Raw genomic sequence first — 7,777 nt, forward strand, 5'->3', positions numbered from 1 at the left:
TTGCCCTATATATATATATATATATATATATATTGGGAGTACAAATTAGTTCGGTCCGTTCTTTTGTGGTCAAAAATGCATTTATTTCAGAACAAAATGAATGAACAGATTAATCAAAGTATTGTCTATCTCTGGCTACTACTTTTTCCCACCTCTCAGGCAATTTTCGAATTCCATCTCAAAAAAATGTCTAGTCTTTTCAGGCGATCCAAGTTAGGAGCCAATTTTTGATTTCTGCGAAAGAAGTGAACTGGTGACCTGCAAAATCATGCTGCATCCGGTGGAAAACTAGTAATCAGAAGGAGCAATGTCCAGAGAATACAGCGGGTGCGGTAAAATATCCCACTTGAGCGTTTCCAAATAGTTTTTTACGACTTTTGAGAAATAGGGCTGACCGTTATTATGCAGAAGAATAACTTTGTCATGTCTTTGCTCATGTTCCGCCCTTTTTTCTCGTAATGCACGGCTCAAATGAATCAATTGTAGCCTATACCAATCGCCCGTAATGGAATCACCAGTTTGTAGCTGCTCATAGTATGCAAAACTATTAACCATTTATCATTCACCATTAGCCATTCTTGAAACGTTGAAACCATTCCCTACATGATTTATCAGTTGGAGCATTGTCAACATAAACTTCTGCAAGCATTCGATGTGCTTCAGCTGCACTTTTCTTCCAATTAAAGCAGAAACATAAAACCTCCCGCAAATGGTGCTTCATTAGCGCAAAATTTGACATTTTCAACAAAGTAAAAAACACGGTTTTTGTATGAAACTCAAAGCGATATAAACTGACTATTATTGACAGATGTTTAACCTCTCTGAAACCACTGAAACCAGCTGTCACTATATAACATTCATAACAGCAGAGCAATTTTTTAAAAACGGACCGAACTAATTTGTTCACCCAATATATTGCGTGTTCATACGAGTAATGAAGAAGTTAACATAAAACTGAAGGATTTTACACTGTACTGGTATTTTGGATCCAAAAAAATGTTCATTAAAGAAGGAAACGTAAAATAAACTTTCTATTCGATTTTGGGGCCCCCTCTTATGTGGGAGCCCTGGGCAACCGTCCCATATGCCCCTGCCTTAATCCTGCTCTGGAACAAATGTTCGCGATGAAGAACAATCTGAATGGAATAATGAGAAACACTGGATCATCCGCCATATAACTCTGACATACCGCCATCAGACTTTCGTCTGTTTCCAAAACATAAGCAATTTCCTGCAAGAAATTGCTCGGAAAATGATGATATAAAGATCAAAATTGTTACTAACTGGTTTAACGGTCAGGCGGCAGAGTTCTTTAATAATGGGATCCAAAACTAGCACCACGACTTGACAAATATTTCAATGTTAATGGTGACTATGTTGAATAGTTAATAAATGCAGATATTTCAGTTTGTGATACAATTTAAGTTTATGAATTAGGTTTCTCTTGCTTTCACGTCACGGTTCTTTAAGATGGCCTTGGACTTAAGAGATGGTCCTCGTAAATGCTATATTGCCGGAAAGACTTGCTCGTATCAACGTCGAAACTTGTAGTTAAGGTAACATAAGTAAGGTAACATAAGGTAGTTAAGGTAACATAAATTGTTGATGTTTATTTTTTCAGTATAAGTGCAATATGCCTGGTAAAACAATTTCCTAGGTAGACTAATGATACCTTAAATTCGTCATTCGAACTGACTAATTTATTTGAAAAATAAACAACTAAAAAACCAAAAGCTTTTATACTAAATTAAAGTTTTAAAATTGTCTGAAGCATTGAAATTTTTTTCATACCTTTTCAACTGATACCTCGTAAATAGTCTACTACTAAGTTTAAGCTTAACCGAAAATAATAGTCATTAAGATACAGCAGCCTAAAAATAAAGAGATTATTTTCTTCATAGACAAAATTTTCTCTTTTGTTAAATTGGATTTGCTCCAAAAAATAAATTATGATAAATGAATGGAGGATATCTTCGGTTTTGACGTAGCTACCATCTTATTTTCTTGTGCAATAGAACGCACCAACGACTGTGGCGAAGGTTAATGATTCTGATTCTCAGCAAAAGAAAAACTATTCATCATCCAGTTTTCATTCTTTCAGGATATTCTTTTTAGTTACTATTTTTCGAGCCTTAACTGTAAGTAAAAATCTAAAACTCATTCTTGAAGTATTTTACACGTTTGATTAAAATAGTACATTACAACATAAAGAAGCTATTGTGAACAATTTCTATAAATATGTGAAAAGAGCTTACTAATTATTATTTTAGACATATCTAGTGTTTTTTTATTGAAATTTAAGCGATAATCTTCATTTTATATGATATGTGACTTGTTTGGGATGTATAATTTTTAATAGTCTTTTTTTTTCTTCAAAAGAATATAAATAAATAGTTGTCTTGTTCACTCTACACTGTAAAAAATGTGGGACCAAATTACAGTATAAAGTACTGGCATTTAGGATGCATCATTCATAAAATCCATTTCACAATATAATCCATTTTAACCGTAGTTTTTACAGTAATATTTATTTAATTAGAGTGATTCAGTGTTTTTACCGTAATTGTTGCTGCAAAAATTACGGAACAACATACTTTTTGTACCGTAAAATATTCGAGTAAAAATAGATTTAACGATAAAAATGTACTGGTATCGTGAGGGCCAGTACTTTTTTACCTTAATTTGATTCGAAATTTTTTACAGTGTAGGCCCATGTCACAGGAATCGTGTGGACTACTCATAAAACCAATTATCTGATCTATAACTTTTTAAAAAGCAAGTAAATTCAAAATGGAAATCATTCCAATCTAAAAATACAATCTTGCATGAATAATCTGACCAAGAATTTTATTATAATTAATGATAAAGCTTAATATATACATAAATACCGACTTTCAGTTTAAAGGGTATTTTTACTTAAATAAGTAAAGTGATGGCAAATGTTATGCTTTAATATTTGATTTGATTTAATAAAAATAATTTGCAATAATTTAACCACCATGACCTACAAACAATTTTCAAAGAAATATCTACAATTCCTACTTTGAACACATTTTTATTTTAATTCTTGGCAAAGAGTATAAAATAATACATCGATGATCGCCGTAGGCCCATATGTGTATATACAATTAAAAAAACTCTATTAAGAAATAATGTAGAATTGTAGATATACACACTATTTTGGTACAATTAGAAAAATATTAAAAATGCTAATTATATTTTTGTTCTGCGCAGGAAGTATAGTTTAAATAAATAATTAAAAGTTTCCTAGCTCCTGCTGTCATCATTCAAAACCCATTAACGACAAGTAGAATTCCCTAACGATGTAGAGTCCATCGTTAACGATTGAAAAATAAGAAGATTGCTTAATTAGTTTAAGATCTAAAAACAGGAAGTGTTATGATAGATATTTTCTGGAAAATTAGTTTAAAACTAAATCTGTTCTATTAGAAAAACATTAATAAACCTTTACTTAATATAATTCGAAGTAATTTATATATTAGAAAGAAAATCTAAGTTAAAATTTGTTTCAAGTAGAAAAAAAACTCAAAAAACTTATAAAATTATCTTTTAGTAATTACGATTTATAATTCCGTGCAAAAAGTTTTACTTTTTCTCCATTAGGTGTAAAGATTTTTTCCCATTTGCATTTAAATTGCGCCTTTAATTTATTTGTTTCAAAATAGCAAAAAACCTTTATTGGATAATGTAAATCAATAAGTACTATTGTATATAGTAGTTATCTAAATCATGGTATAACTAAATATATCACTAGTACCATTGAAGTAAAAAAATCTGGAACTTGACAATAACATTTTTATTTTCTGGGATTCTAACCTGGGAGAACTTCATAGATTCAAGGAAGAAATTAAGTTGATGTGAATTAAGTATCTTTTAAAAATAAATTAAAATCGTGGGGGGGGGGAGACTGCTTATATCCTTGTAAGCTGAATCTTAGAAAAAAGAATTTCAAGGTTAAAGAATTTTCAGGAGCAAGCATTCGATTTAAAATAATTTGATATCCCAAATGTTATCAGAATTGGAAACTGCTAAGTGTAGATGCTTTTTCAACTTGACAATTAAATAAATCAAGCATTTAAATAATAAGATGCCCTGAAATTAGATAGACATCATAAAATAAAATTTTAAAAAAAATGAATTTAATTTCTATTTTCCTGTTAAGTTATTTTGAATACGAATGCATTGGTATATCAAAATTATTTATGTTTTTATTATTTTTTTTAAATTTTACAAATTCTTAAGAACTAATTAAAATCTATATTATTTTAACCTTTTATGTGTCTTTGAAAGGAGATGAGTTTCTAATAATGAAAGTAGGTCAAACTCGGTTAAAAATCACTGATTTAAGCCATGCTAAATCTTTATTTAAAAAAAATATTTACCAAATGTGGACTATTTATGCTGTGGCGATACAGCTAGCTCCATCTAATGAAAATATTTTTAAACTTCCATTATTAATATTCAATAGTTGTATTCTGGAAACCGCCAACGGGGATGTAAAATTATTTATTATTAATTTAAATTTGTTTTGTTATTAAGCCCTTGAGTGCTTGCCTCATTTGTGTTTTTACAATGAGTGAGCATTTTGCCTTTATTCCCAGTTTCGAATAATTAAATCGGATAGATTTCTTCGGAGAACCCCAGCTTTTACTTTTAAAATAGTATTGTAAATATGCCGTTAAGTGCATAAGGCATCAAAATATTTCTCTTTACTATTTGGTCTCTGGCTTCTGGTTCATGCAGATATAAAATCGATTAACCGTTGTGTCTTATAATCAACTTACATTTAAAAGGAGTATACTATTAGAAAAGACGTTTATAGGGGGTAAAACTCAATCATTAGATATTTAATAAATGAAAATATCTAAATAATAATGTGTACCTAAACAAGAAAATTCTATATCTAAATTAGTTATTATATTTATTGAGTAATTTTTCACATTTTGATGTGAAAAAAATTATGGAAATCTTCTTCAAAAGCGTATGGTACCACTAAATCATTCTAAACACAAAATTGTTTTAACAAATATACATTTTCATTACGAGTTCATTTTTATATTCTCAATAATAACCCTTAACACAAGTTATTTCTTTCATCCCCAACTCCAGAACTCTTAGTCCACAAAGACAAAATTTTTTTAGAATTTTAAAACTTTTTACGCATTTATATTGCATTTCATTGTTTCACCTTATAAAAAATTTTGAGTAATAACACAGTTTTCTTTTTATAAACTGTAACTCCGCCTCGAGCAAAAAATAAAAAATTCTCAGTACTTGACTTTAAACAGAAGCTCATCCAAGATTGGTTGAATTATTCTTCACAAATTAATTGTAACAAAAAAATAATCTTATTATACGAAATCCACACCGATTTTTCGCCTTTTTAATGCCTTTTGCTCTTAAGTGGATCTTTTATTTAGGAAAAGCTTGAATTGCCTAGCGCCTTGGGATGCATGGAAGATTTTTTTTCTTCTCTTCAACTACTCAAGATCATTTATCACATCTTCCTCTTTTTCTTCCGGGAAGGTCACAACGCCCACTCACCCTTTAGTTATAAATTTTGCTTAGACCTAGTTGTACTGTCGCTAAATTACTTTATGGCTCATTATTCTTAGAAACCTTCGAAAGAGTTGCCTTTCAGAACCCTAATCGAGATTTAGAATATTATTAGAATTGGAACATTAACTATCTGTTATAAAAGGCTAAATTACTTAACGAGTAACTTTTATAGGTTATCTTAATTAAATGTTATTTTCATACGTTAACACCGGTTCAAGTGGGTGTTTAATTATCCGCTTCCGTGATTATACCGAGTTAAGTCGGGTATGTATATATTGTAAATATTTATTATGCCGAGAAAACTCGGGCTTAGCAGAATTTGTGCGTTTTGCTTTATCCCGTTTTTACTCAGCCGGCAGCAAAAAAAAAATAATCTGCTGAGTTTGGAAGTTTGCCAAGTTTTGTTGTTGGGTTGCGGAACTGCACGCGAGCTTCGTGCGATTGTATATACCAGGGGTGGCCAAGTTTCTTGATAGTCGAGCCATTTTTCAAAATTTGAAATCTTTCGCGAGCCGCAATTAAATGCATATTTAAAAGGTACGCAAAAAAGGTATTAAATTTTTTTTTCTACATAAATTATATTAATTGAGAGCATGTAAGTAGAAGTACAAAATATGTGTATTGAATTTAAAGATCAAAAATTAAACACATTTATTTTACTTTTATTGATAATTCTTTAAAATTTGGTGAATAATTGGTGACATTAATTCTTTGAAATGTTGGTTAGTTAATACTGATCGGTGTTTGGATTTATCGAATTTTAAAGTGGAATAAAATGATTCATATAAGTACGTTGTTCCGAATATTGAAATAATTCGACAAGCAGCCTTTTTTAATTCAGGATACTTCGATTCTGGTACAAAATTCAGTAATCGACGTCGACTTATATTTTAATTGTAGAGCTTGATCTTCTTGCGTCTCTAATAATTCTAATTCTCCAGATGCTTTTTGGGTCATAATTATATTGGAAATGGAAAAGTCACCTTGAATTGAACAACGTTGCACTTAGCCTTTCATATTTGTTCTCATTAATTTAAAAGAAATTTTAGAATGCAAACGGAACGATAATAATTTTTTTTTTAAGAATATAATAGCACAAAAATGAAAAGGGAACTCGGGTACATTTATCGGGAGCCACAAATAATCCTTCAAGGAGCCGCATGTGGCTCGCGAGCAGCAGGTTGGCCACCCCTGGTATATGCGATGGTTGCTGAATTTACAAAAAAAATGGCGCATCACTTCACTGACGCTTGGAAAGTATCACTTTGTGCTGTCTCTTATTTCAAAAAGTTTCAAGCAAAGACTGATAGTGGACTTTTTTAATTGCACGAGATAAATCGGGATAGTAAATTAAATGTTTTTACACATAAAAAAGAATAAAATTTCAGTTTAAAACTTGTGTATTAGGTTGTTTTAGTACCTTATATTTATTAATGAAATTAAAAAAAATATGTTGATTTTTTTGCATTTTTTTTCTTTAAAAAGATTGATAAGGGAAGTGGTTAAAGGAAATAAAATTTGCAATAAAAACAATTTTGAAGCTTAATTTATTTTCACTGTTTCCTTTTTTTTTTAATCGTAACGTAAAAGATACCGTCGAATAATTAATTCAAATACCAAACTCATTTAATCTTAAAACCTTTTATATTTACATCAGAATTACTTTCAATTTTATTATGTACTCAAGCAACATCGGTAAAACTCAGATATTCAATCTCAGAAAAATAAATTTTAAATTGAACTGTAATATTGGTACCTTGAATAACAATACGGTGCAAATTCGCAGCATTCTTAATAAGAAGTGAAATTGAATCGAGTTTTCGTTCAAATTATATCATAGTATCGTATAATCAAGTTCAAAAGATGTAATAATGTGGTTAAATTTTGCATCTTAATACGGTTAAGGGATATATAAACGAGATTATGGTTCCACACCCTTTACAATTTCTAACTGTAATATATTGAGGTGACCCAGCCTCGAATCTTGACAAACGTTGATTGGTTTGTATACTGCTTGAGTTTTTGAACCTCGACAATGATGACACAAAATATCAGCAGTGGTAGGCTGATTGTAGATCGGATAAATGTTATAATTTGCCTAGCCGTGGTTGGATCTCCTGGTTTAAACCTCTATTCAAAGCAGAGAAAACTGTGCATAATACAGTCGACTCGTGTTATAACGACCCTGTGATAGAAC

This window comes from Parasteatoda tepidariorum, chromosome 4 (genome assembly GCF_043381705.1).
Source record: "Parasteatoda tepidariorum isolate YZ-2023 chromosome 4, CAS_Ptep_4.0, whole genome shotgun sequence".
Classification (NCBI taxonomy): domain Eukaryota; kingdom Metazoa; phylum Arthropoda; class Arachnida; order Araneae; family Theridiidae; genus Parasteatoda; species Parasteatoda tepidariorum.